This window comes from Ceratotherium simum, chromosome 25 (assembly GCF_057802395.1).
Source record: "Ceratotherium simum simum isolate JZ-2026a chromosome 25, ASM5780239v1, whole genome shotgun sequence".
In the NCBI taxonomy this organism is placed as follows: domain Eukaryota; kingdom Metazoa; phylum Chordata; class Mammalia; order Perissodactyla; family Rhinocerotidae; genus Ceratotherium; species Ceratotherium simum.
The window spans coordinates 43,183,978-43,196,481 of NC_141924.1; the positions used below are offsets into that span (position 1 = coordinate 43,183,978).

The 12,504-nt window shown below is 41.8% G+C and overlaps 1 protein-coding gene across 2 annotated transcripts in view; it reads left to right on the top strand.

The window, feature by feature from the left end:
• Positions 1-253: 253 nt before the first annotated feature.
• The window catches only part of OSBPL8 (oxysterol binding protein like 8), a 185,396-nt gene continuing 173,145 nt past the window's right edge, over positions 254-12,504 (top strand). For both annotated transcript variants that reach the window (XM_004417888.2, XM_014795200.2), the window contains exon 1: positions 254-543. The gene's annotated coding sequence lies outside the window, so the exon portion shown is untranslated. The remainder of the gene's footprint in view (positions 544-12,504) is intronic.

Sequence of the window (12,504 nt, forward strand, 5' to 3'; positions counted from 1 at the left end):
CCGCCCTCGGGCGTGCGGAGGCGATCGGGCGATAAGACTCCGGCAGAGCCGGACGTTGACAGTTACTCCCGCGCGGCGCCGCCCGCTGGGAGGCCGCTCCCGGCCCCCCCGCGCCGGCGAGTGACGGGAAGGGGGCGTGGCCGGGCCGCGGGCCGGGGGCGGGGCCGCAGGGGAGTGCGCGCGGCGGGCAGAGATCCTGGCGGCGCGGGGCCCAGAGAGGCGGCGGCGCGGCCGATGACAGCATTAGGGCGCGACGCGCTCCCGGCCGGGCAGCGGTGGTAGCGGAGCCTGAGCGGCTGCGGCTTGAGCTTTCGCCGCAGCGGCAGCCCCGCCGGTTCCCGGCAGACGGAGGGAAGGTGGGGCCCGCCCGGCCGGTGGAGCGCCGGGCCGGACTTCCCGCCCCCTCGCGGGCCGAGCCGGCAGCGCCTCCGCGGCGGCGAGACAGCGCCCTCGGTCCGGGCTCGCGCTCCAGCTGCCGCCGGCGACAGCGGCCGAGAGAAGTTGGGGTCCGGCCGGACGGGCGCCCCCAGGGGCTCCGCACCGGTGAGTGTGGCGCCGGTCCCTGAGGCGGGGGCGGCGGGTCCGCCTGCCCCCGGACGACGGCAGCTCCGGCCCCACGTTCTGAGCTCGGGCCGCGGGGCCGAGTGCCTCTGGCTCTTGGTCCCCTTCCGGAGTGGCGGATTCTCGAGGCTGGCGGGGCTGGGTGCTCCGGGGCCCACGGGGGTGCGTCTGCAACCTGACAAAGCGGCGGCGGGGCCGGGTGGTGCGGGGTGGGAGCGGCCCGACTGCCGCCGCCTCCCGAAGTTCGGGCGCACGCGGGTCGCCGGCGGCCCCCGCGCCCGGAGGGCTGGCGCGTTGTCACTTGGCGCGGTTAAGGCGAGGCCCCGTTTTCCTGTGACAGCCCCGGCGGAGGCCGCGCCGCGCACTGCAGCCCGCGGCCGCCCTCGAGAGCCGGGCGGCACGGCGCCGTGCCTCCGCACCTCGGCTCCTGCGCCTCGTCACGCGGCCGGAGGGCGCAGCCTCCGCCGTGCTGGTAACTGCAGCGCTGGGTTCTGAGCCCTCTCTCCGCGGCGAGTCGGGTTCCGCGGAGCCTCGCGGGCAGCGCGCTGGTGCTTCACTGAGCCACCCGCGCAAGACCGGCCGAGGCGAAACGACGGCGTAGGCAGACTTTCCATTCACAAAAGTCCTGTCTCGCTCTTCCGTGTGAGAGACGTCTGCGTTGCGGAACATGCCTAATTTCATTTTATCTCAATGCTGTCTGAAATAATAGGTAACTTGGGCTCCTATTTAAACAGGGAAAACTTATCTAACTGATGCTGTAAGCATATTTGCATTAAATAAATAATTTAATGAAGTTTTTGCCTCCTGATCCTGAAAGACTTAAATGACTTCTAAGTGGTATTAGAATGCCCTGCGTATGGTAGGGTTATTAGTTTTTATTACTCTCCCCTGAAACTTGCCCTCAAATTAGTGCCGCTTTAGGTCTTTTCAAACAATCATTTAAAACAGGTTTTTTTTTTTTTATACCTCCCTTTGGATTCCAAGGAGAGCAAGGATTGTAGAGGAACATGGGTGAATTGCTTGTTAGGTTTTCTCGGTCCCATCAGGTGTCATCTAAACTTGATCATACTGAAAGACTATGGTCAATTTCTGTGCTTGCTAGAATCTGTTTTGCGGTGAAATTATTAAGATTGTGCTAGTTTTATAAAACAGGTTGGGGAAGGAGGAGTAAGGGCATGTAATTTGTCCTCTATTAAAAGTACAACTAATTTCAAATATTTGTTACCCCTGTTTGGATAGAGCTATGTATGGAATGACTACAGTGTGCCTCTCCGAGTGCTGGGAAAGGAACAGATGCAACATAAGAACTACCTTTTAGGTCTTTAATTGTGGAGATTAAGTTGTTGCGGTCAAATTCCAGGTGAACCGATTGAGCCACAATACGTTGTAGACAGGTGCTTAGAAATACCTGTTTAATTAAAAATGGTCATGGTTTATTTCTCTTTTGTCAAATCATATTTATTGTATCTGTGATCTGTGAAAAGATGCTGCTATATATTTTCAGTTAGGATGTTACTCCATTTTAGAGGCAATCGAATATGTTTCTTATGACACATTTATGGCAGTTATAAATTTGGCAATATCTAGTTTCTTGGCTCATTTTTTAAATTGAAAAACCTTAAAATATATTTTGGGGATAAATGTACAATTCTGTGTAATGAAGTTGTGTTTTAGTTTGTTTTTGATTTAAGAAAAAAGTGATAAAATTATGAATTTACAAAATTTGCATTACAAAAGGATCTTTCTTGTTAAAGGACAGATTGCAGAATTTCTTTAACTAGTGAGTGCACTTAGTACATATAAACTTGGTTTGGTTTATAAATAATCCTTCAAGAGTAAGTTACTTGAATTGAAGCATGAGCAACAAAATAAAGAATTGATACTTAGGTGTAGTTTTCTAATATTATTTTGGAAAATTCTTATCCTAATAGCAATACCTGAAGTATTTTAATATTTTTAATATCGAAAGCTGAACACATTTATAGCAATGATCTTGAGCATTGGGGGATTCAAAAGTAGAAGACTCATGTCCTACCTTATTCTTATGAATATAGCCTACAGATTATACATAAATACAACTTGAATTAAAAAGCCTCTGAGTACTTCATTAACGAAGGCAGCTGGGGGCAAGGAGACTGATGGAGGTGCTTGACTGGAGCAGTTGTGGCTGAAGTGTAGTTTCCTTGTGGATGGGACATGGGAAGAGATGTCTGGACTCATGTGTGAAGATTTCATGTCACTATGTGGGAAACCTCTGAGAGATTTTAGATCTATCCTTCCTTCCTCCTTGGTCCCCACCCCGTCATATATCCTCTCAAAGGAATGACGTTGAAGGTCTCATCTGGAAGACGTAGAAGGGATTCTTCCTTCCTGAAAAGTGTTATCAAGTTTGCAAGGGAGAAAGCTTCATTCAGAGACCTTGGAGGGAAGGAATCCTTGTCCTGGAACAGCATACTCTTATACCTTATCTTATTTTTACCTTTGTTAAAGTTGCAGACAGTGTAAGCTCTCTATGAGAGCAAGCACCTTGTCTGTTTTGCTCACCATTGACTCTCCAAGTGCTTGATAGTTACTGAATGAAAAAATGTAGTTGCAGATGCATGACTGGAGAACAAAAAGGAGTATGTGATAAGGTAGTCCAAATTAGGTACAAGCGGTGAGGTGATAGAGGAAGGATGTTGGCTTGGGCGGAGGGAGTAGGTCATTTCATCTGGGAAGCTTTCTTGGAGGAGGTGATTTTTGAGTTCCCTATGTCTGAAGATAAGCAGATGTTCTAAGGGGGTAGACAGCATGAACCAAAGCATTTAAATTGGACCAGGTAGTCATGTCAGATTAAGCACAGTGAGTCTTTTTTGGTAACATTATGAAGAATTTTTCTTCTCCCCTTAGAACTGTTGCCTCTCCCAGATAAAAAGATTGGCATACCTTATGAGAGCTAAGATTTAGGGTACTTGAGTTTTGGAAGCGACAGTGGTGCAGGGAAAGCAGGAGCATTGAACTCCATTGAGCATGGAGTTCTGATTGCATCTGATACAAGCAAGTGTCCTTGGGCAAATCACTTGGCCTTAGTTTTCTCATTTGTAAAAGGATAATAATCCTTATCCTACACAGGTTGGGAGAATGAAATCACGAAAAATATATGGAAGTACCTACCTCAGTGTCTAACGCATGGGAGAACTTCAACAGACATTAAATTATTTAAAACATTTCTTTGTCTTTAGATCTTTAAAAACTATTTTGGTGTATTTATCATGAACCCTAATATCTACTTGAGTTTCGAGTTGACCCATGGTATTACCTTTAAATTTATCAGTATCAAAATTTTAGATGCTTAGTTTTCTTTCAGTCAAGCATTTCTGGTGGAAATGAGGCTTGATTGTGTTACTTCATAATGTTACAGACCACAGGGAATGCTAGATGCCTGAAATTTTTAAAGCTTTAAGTAAGGGATATGTGTGGCTCAAAATCTGAGCCTTTAGGCTTTTCTTATCTACAGTCTTTGTTTTTGAAGAAATTGCCCTTGCCTGTCATGTCATCTTTCTATTCATTGTTAAGAAACGGGATTTTCCTGCTATTAAGGAAAAAAAAAAATACCCAAAATACCCTCTGTGTATTTTTAGTGATCTGAGTGACAGTAAACCATGAAGGATCTCTACCTGCTGTCCTTTATTTTAGAATTCAGTAGTTTTTGAGCAGGCTAATAGACTTCTTCATCGTTTCTTATCTAAGCTTTTTGCTTCAGTAGCTGTTTGTTCTTTTGTGAATCTCAAAATTTCATTATACTTTGTGGAATCTTTGTAGTGTTTATAATCCATGGGGCAGCCTGTCCTTTGTATAATATTTGGAAGGGGATTTTATTATAAAAAGACTAAAAAGCGTCTTGAGTCTTCAAATGATGAAGAAAACAGTTAGCCACCATCTTCCATATTCAAAAAGGACTGAAAAAAAGAGGAAATGGTTTTTGAGCTTGAAGACTCTTTGGATAAAAAGGAGAAACTGTTTAATTTAGGGTTGTTAAAAACATGATAGATTCAGGGATAGATTGTTATAGCTCCTGAAGGTGTCTTAGTAGGAGTGGTTGGTCATAATAATAATAATAGCCAATATGTGTTGACTGCTAACTATGTGCCAGGCACTACTTTAAAAGTACTTGCGTTATGTTATCACATTTAATCCTCACAACGATCCCCCCAATCAGGCTGTTTTCTTGTCCTTTTTTAAACCTCCGGCCCTGAGAGATGAACTAGTAGGTAGTGGAGCCAGGATCTGAACTAAACCTGAGTCACAGGGAGGCTAAGTAGCAGGTGATGGAGCCTACCAAAAGGATTTGAGTTGGAGGTTTAACCTGACCTTTGACTTCAGAGCCTGTGCTTTTAACCAACGAATTATACTGCCCTGTATAGTTTATTCACAGGTGCCCCCTGTGACAGATCTTGACCTTCATGATCTTTCTGAGTCTATTTTGACTGTATGATTTGATGAATATAAACTTTGTAATAAGACGGCATGTAGCCTTGATATTTTCTTTTATTTCACATGTATTTAACTGACATCCTATTTTTTAAATCTTAAAAATACTTGAAGTAAAGCAAATAATCCTTTATTGTTTATTCAGTTGCCATTTTCTCACTAGGAAATTCCAGACTAAACTAGAGATATAAGAGCATAATAGATACAGTATTTTAAGGTGACTTGTTACAATTTTTAAAATTTATACTTTTTTTTTTTAGAGAGTTAAGACTTATGCACAGAATTGGTGCGGATGGTTTTCAGGTAGTGGTATTTGAGGGACACAAATCTATGTAATTGAAATTTATCCTTTTGAAATTTAAATTTCCACCTTAAAGTAACTTGTTTTTTGGCTGCCAAATGGCACGTATTAGCAGGAGTAGTTTATCAGATTACATAGTTTCTTAAAAAGAAGGCTCAGGCTCCTGTGGAAATTATGAAATCTCTGTAGCTACATTTTGATGGAGTGGGAGCACGGTAGATCTGGGGAGAGAGCAGTCCAGTCTAGGTAACATTATTTCTGCGGAAGAGCAAGGAGGTTGGATGCCTTGGATATGAGGACACAGGTCCATTGTTCAAGTGGAGATGGGGTGAGGGACTTCTGAAGACTAGCTTTGCTTTACTGTATAATTTTGCCTATTGTTTTGACTATAATAATATTTCAGATTAGCAGTCGTGAAGTAAAGACAGACAGTGCTGTGCATCATAGTAGGGAGTTTATAATAGTTCCTAGGCTGTTTTGCAAGATGTGGATGCTTTATAAGTATTCATTGATGATCTTGGAAGGACTCTCTTACTACCTGTTATTTTAGAAATCTAGAAAGGCTCTGAAGCCAGACTGCTTACGTTCAGAACCTGCACAACCACTCAGTGGCTTATTGCCCTGGACCTGCCCCTTTGCTGACTTGGGATGGCCATAGGGGAAGAAAATGCTGTATTTAGACAGTGTGAAGCCTGGAGATGCACCCTCTGAGTTTCCCGTGGTTCTTAAGTGGTATGAAAGAGATCTGGAAGTTCTCACATAATCCTAGTGAAGGAAATAGAAGTGAACAGGGTGAGAGCCAGCAAGCCTTTCATGAGGCTACTCTCGTGAGAAGGGCCATGCAGTAGAGGTTGTGGGGAGGGCGACTGTGGCAGATTCAGCTCAGTGCCCACCAAAATTTGTGTTCCTTCTTGCTGTAGTGTAGTTAACACTGGGGAGTGGTTGCTCAGCCGGGAACACATTTCTCAGTCCTTCTCTCCTCTACTCCCATCCTCCTTCCCTGCATCTAGGTGGGGCCATGTGACTGGTTTTTGCCAGTGGAACGTGAATGGAAATGATGTGTTGTTGTTTCTGGGTTGAGTTGGCAGAAAAGCAGCTGTTCTTGATCCACCTTCTCTTTTCCAGTCCAAGGGCCAGATGCAGAGGCCGGGGCTCTTAGGGGGTGGTAGAGCCATAAGATTGGAAGGATCTAGAGTCCCTAAATTACCACGTGGAAGAAAGCTGTGCACCAAACAAGGGCACCCACAAGGGATTGTAATTTTAATGGGAAATTTTAATTGTGTGAAGTTACTGAAAATTTGGGGTTTATTTGTTAAGCAGCTAGTGTTTACTAAACTTATAAGCATGGGTTGCATAGAAGAGGTAGCTGAGGTCCTAAGAATATCCACACCAACAGAAGGTGTGGCTGAGGTAGGGCCAACTTAGGAGATCTACTGGATGCTGTTCCAACATACTCATCAGATATGCCATTATGACTCAGTCAAACCTCAGAAGCTCATGAGGACCCAGTCCATGGGTCTACATTCAGACCAATCATAACACTCCCTGGGCCCAAGAAAGCTTTCCTCTGTGCCCAGATACCATCATAAGAATGAGGAGCAGAGAGAAACTATAAAAGTGTGTAGAGTTTCCTTAAAGCAAAGTTCTCCAACTTGGCGGTGTTGACATTTTGGGCTGGATAATTCTTGTTTGTAAGTGGCTGTCCTGTGCATTGTAGGATGTAGCAACATCCCTATTCTCTGCCCGTTAGATGCCAGTAGCACCTCCCCTAATACAACCAGAGATGTCTCTAGACATTGCCAAATATCACCTGAGGGGCAAAATCACCCCCAGTAGAGAACTACTGCCTTAAAAACTGAGTTCACCTGAAAGAAATTATTTAAACTGAAAAGAACTTATCTTTAAAGGATTTTTTTCTCCTCTTAGGAGATGGGTGGAGTTCATGGGGAGGTTTGTTTATGAGTATGCAACAAAGGAAGCTATGTTGTTTTTATAAAACACAGTGATTTTTATTGAATGTTGATCCACACTTCTATTAATTTGTCAATTTAGACATTATTTTGATTTGTGATTTTTTCTTTCTTCTTTCCTTCTCCTTTTCAATTGGTAGCTATACTTCTTATTGTCTAGATAAACACATTTCCGCCCACCCCCAGCCGTCATGTGCATAGGTTCTCTCTAAATGATGAAAACCAATAAATAGTTTCCATATTATGACTATGTAAATATTATTTAATGCTGGGCCAACTAGTATGCTCAGATTATGATTTTTTCTCTAAACATCTTGTTAAGCAGCCCTTGGGCCACTTGAAGAAAAATGTTGATAACATCAAGGTCCAGTGAATTTTATTTGTTTTATCACTTGCTAAGGATATAGCCATTGAATTTAAAAAAAATTTTGACATGACTTCCTGTTTTCTTGGTGTTTCTGATTGCCCCCTTATCTTGTACTGTGTGCCTTAGTCATAATCTCCCCCACCCCCCCAGCTCTTCAGCATGCTATCTGTTGTATTGTGTTCCCTATTTATCTGGAATTAGCTGTGATTCTGCCTCAATTTGGACTAGTTGCCTTTTAGGTCTCTTCCTGGAACTTTCTTTCACTGTACTCTTTGATACATTCTATTCTAGATTTTTCTTTTTTTCTAAATTTACTTGATCTTTTTTCTGGAGTACATCCTCAAGTAACTTCCTAAAAAAGTGTGTTTGAAAGGCAAACTTGCTGAATTGTTCTGTGTACAAAAATGTCTTCATTCTACTCTCACATTTGACTGATAGTTTGGCAGGGTACAATATTGTAGGTTGCAAATAATTTTCCTTCAGAACTCTGACAACATTGCTCTGTTGTCCTCTAGCACCAGGGATGCTGATTGGAAGTCATATGATGTCTAGTTCACTGTCCTTTTAAGGCGATATTCTTTATTCTGAAAGCTTGTAGGATCTTTGTTTTATCTTTCTGCTACAAAATCTTAATGAGGTGTATAGGTTGTTTCTGTTTTGTTTTGGTTATTTGTTCTAGGCACTCAGCTGCCCTTATTGTCAGATCCCTCTTCAACTCGTGGAAAGTCCCTTCTGTTCTGTCTTTGGTATTGTCTTCCCTTCACTTTCTTCTTTGCTCTTCAGTAGGCAGATGTTCTCTCTCTTGGACTGATCCTTCTTGTCTCATCCTTACTTTCATATTTTGTGATTGTGTTTGCTCTGTGTTCAGGAAATTATTTTTTTTTCCTAGTTTTCTGGATGATTTTTTTGGGGGTAATCTGTGAATTTTCTTGTTCTCTTTTTCTTTTCCTACCATTTTTTTCTTGTTTTATGTTGCAATATTGTCTCTAGTCTCAGAATATGTAAAGTAGATTCTTTTTTTTTTTTTTTTTTTGCTGGGAAAGATTCGCCCTGGGCTAACATCTGTTGCCAATCTTCCTCTCGTCTTTTTTTTTGTTTTTTCCTCCCCAAAGCCCCAGTACATGGTTGTATATCCTAGTTGTAAGTCCTTTTAGTTCTTCTGTGTGAGTTGCCACCACAGCATGGCTGCTGAGAGACGAGTGGTGTGGTTCTGCACCCAGGAACTGAACCTGGGCTGCCGAAGCAGAGTGCGCTGAACTTGAACCGCTAGGCCATCAGGGCTGTGTCTAAAGTAGATTTTTATAAGATATCTCGTGTTTCCTCAATTATCTCCTTTTCCCCGCTGGTCGGTTTTATGTTTGTTTTTGTAATCATTCTTTTTCATGCTTAGTTTTCCTTATATGCCTGGTGATTCTTTGTTGTCCATTCACATTTCAGACAGAAGGACTGGGTTCCTCATCTGGGTCTCCACACTCCCGCTGGTTCCTTGGACTATTTTCCCTATTAGGTTTTTCCCTTGAGTAGGAACGCTGGACACAGCTCTTTGGGAGCAGGACAGTATAGGTTGGGGCTTGTCTACTGACAGGCATTGTTTTAAGGTAAGAGGGAGGGGAGCTAGCTTCCAGGCTGTGAGCCCTCTAAATGCAATGGGAAGAGTTTATTACTTTGTGCCAGCATCCCCGCTTAGCTTTCCCTAGAAAATCATTCACTTATTTTTCCTTTTTTTTTTTTATTGTGAGGAAGATCAGCCCTGAGCTAACATCTGTGCCGGTCTTCCTCTACTTTATATGGGACGCCACCACAGCATGGCTTGACGAGCGATGAGTCGGTGTGTGCCTGGGATCCAAAATCCTGAACCCTGGGCTGCTGAATCGGGAGCGCTCGCACTTAACCGCTTGCACCAGTGGGCCGGCCCATCATTCACTTTCTTTAGAGAAAAGCTGACTCTCTTTTTGCCTGGAGGTAAATGTCGGTTGTTTAGGTGCTGCTTGGAGATGAGAGATGGGAAATGTAGTTGTCCCTTATACAATCAGTCAAGTAATATTTAATTCTCCTGTTTTTAGCCCCACTAGTCGCACCCTTTGCTATACCCTTTATTTTGCAATCATGCTTCTCTGGGGGCCTATCAGGTGTATTGGTTGCCACCCTTTTGCCTCCCTCTTAAAGGGTATAATGAGGCTGTGGCTTCCTCTGCTTGTTTTTTTTTGTTGTTGTTGTTTGTTTGTTTGTTTTTTTAATAATTTTATTTATTTATTTTACCCCCCAGAGCCCCAGTAGATAGTTGTATGTCATAGCTGCACATCCTTCTAGTTGCTGTATGTGGGACGTGGCCTCAGCATGGCCAGAGAAGCGGTGTGTCGGTGCGCGCCCGGGATCCGAACCCGGGCCGCCAGCAGCGGAGCACACGCACTTAACCGCTAAGCCACGGGGCCACCCCAAAAAATTCCTCTGCTTGTTTTATCAATCACTCTCACATCTACTTTCATCTTTCAGAAATTTGTTGAATTCCCTCTCTACCTCTGTCTCCAATTTTAATTTCTTTGCTTTTACGGTTTTATTTCTTTCTGTATAAATTGTTTTTATTTCAATAGGATATCTGGAGTAACTGGAGGGATATTTAGTCCACTATCTTTTATTGGAGTCCTGTTCTAGCTTCTTAAACAGAGGTTATAGAACTATTGACCTATTTTTTTGTTAATGCAGATTTATTCATAGAAATTGTGATCATGATACTGTGTTAAAATACAGTGATGTTCCTACACTATTGATTTATATAGGTGTTTGTATCTTTATGCCAGTTGGTCCTAAAACTTATGCCTGTTTTGAATTCTTGCTTGCTTAGTTTTTTTGTTTCCTCTTAAGTTGTCATTTACCCCGGCTCGCACTTGTCATTTACCATTCTCTTGCCATTTCTAGTTTGTTACTTGGAAACTGATGGAGACCGTTTAGAATTGTGCATAAAATAGTAACTTTGCTCCAGAGAATGGCATGTCAGCTTTAAGCCCATGGCTCTTGTGACATTTTGATTATTCAGAAGTCTTTACTTGTTTTCTGTTTCTCAGCTGTGTCCAGACAGGCGAGGTGTTATTCTTTTTCATTTACTTCTCTGCCTCAATTGTTAGATACTTTGGTTCATTAGTTATTGATATTTTCCCCTATTACTTTTCCTTCTCGTCTACCTTGTTATCTTTGGTACTTTAAATGTTGAGGTTAGATTGCCTCGCTAGTTCACTGAAGGCGTTAATTTTCATCTCCTTCTTTCATTTTATTCTCATAAAAATTTCCCAGTGTGGTTTTAAACTTTCTTTAACTTGTTCTCTTTTTTAGTTCCCAGTCTCCTTTCCTGAATCTTGAGGCTCCGTATTGATTGACTCTAAATTATCCTGGGCAAATACGTTTAAATTGATCTATTTCTTTGTCCTCTCTTCTATGATATTGCTACATTTCCCCATTAATCTTGTTCAGTTCTTCTCTTGTGAGACTCTGTAATTCTTTCTTCAACCACTGTGGTTTCAACTGCTGGAGTGTGTGTCTTTTATGATTGGAGTTATAATCTTCCTGCAATCAGAAGTTTTTACAATCCAGATTTTAAAAAGGCCCCCTGCTTTGAAGTTGAAATCCTGTCAGAAGGGTTGTGATTTGGAAGGCTTAACCCCTGGATTTGGCCTGATTATATAAGATAGTATAAAACCTACGTAGTCAATGCTGATTTGAAATTTAAAGTAGCTTAGATAATAAATCGGTTCTTGTGCAGCCTCTTTATTTGCCTAATGTAGAGGAAGTCAAAGTTGTGAATATTCCCTAACTCAGTTGACAGCTATTTGCTGATTATTTTGTGAACTTTCTCCATATTCTGTGAAACTCCTGATTTTAGAATCCAGAGATTCGATTAGATAGTGGTTATACGCCTCTTGCTTTACTTTTTTCATGTCTTCTAAGCGTTTTCCCTTTCATGATTCTCTTTCATGATTAATTTCCTTTCAGACTGGCTCATTACAGTATCCTTTATTGCTTTTATTACGTTTACAGTTCTGGTACTTTTTCTCACTGTTCCTGAAATTTTGAAATAGAATCTTCAGCATTATATAGATAATACTTTGACTGTTTTCAAAAGTTTCATTATTTGGGAAATTATGGTTTTAATTTATTTTTATTTTATCTTTATTTTCCCAAGAATTTATGATTAGGATGTAGGAATTAAAAAAAGAATACCCTGTCATTATGGAGGAAAAATTCCTCTGTAAAAACAGAGCTTCATTTAAGAGGTTGATGGCTTAATGTACTTAACATTTTGACTAGCAAGGTCTTACTTATTTGGTTTTCTTTTGGGGCTTCTTAATTCACAGTAGTAATAATTAGCCTCTTCAAACTCATAAGTTAAAATTAATCAGTGATACATTTTGTGGCTATGAGACAAATTATGATTTTAATTAAATTCAGAAAATATATGCTGTTTTGGTATTCTCTAAGAATTTTTTCATTATCATCATATTGATCAGTTTTCTTGTAGGAACAGGCTTTCAGTTTAAGAATTATCTCCATAGTTTCTCATTTTTGGTAGTCATTCTTAATTCAAGTATTAAAAACTGTGTTGGTTGTCATAGATCCTTTTTGAATTGGCATGCAGAAGTGTAATTATGTGTCTTGGTCACTTATATGATGAATTAAAGATGATGAGTGCTTTAGTTGTGGTAATTTATACCTTGAATTCAAAACCCAGAAGCATCTAGGTCAGAGTTTGGCACTCAGATACTCACTTTTCTTACATGCCTGAGATATAAAGCCATTACTTAGTCTGTATCAAAATAGGAAGAAATTGCTTTTGGGATTGAATA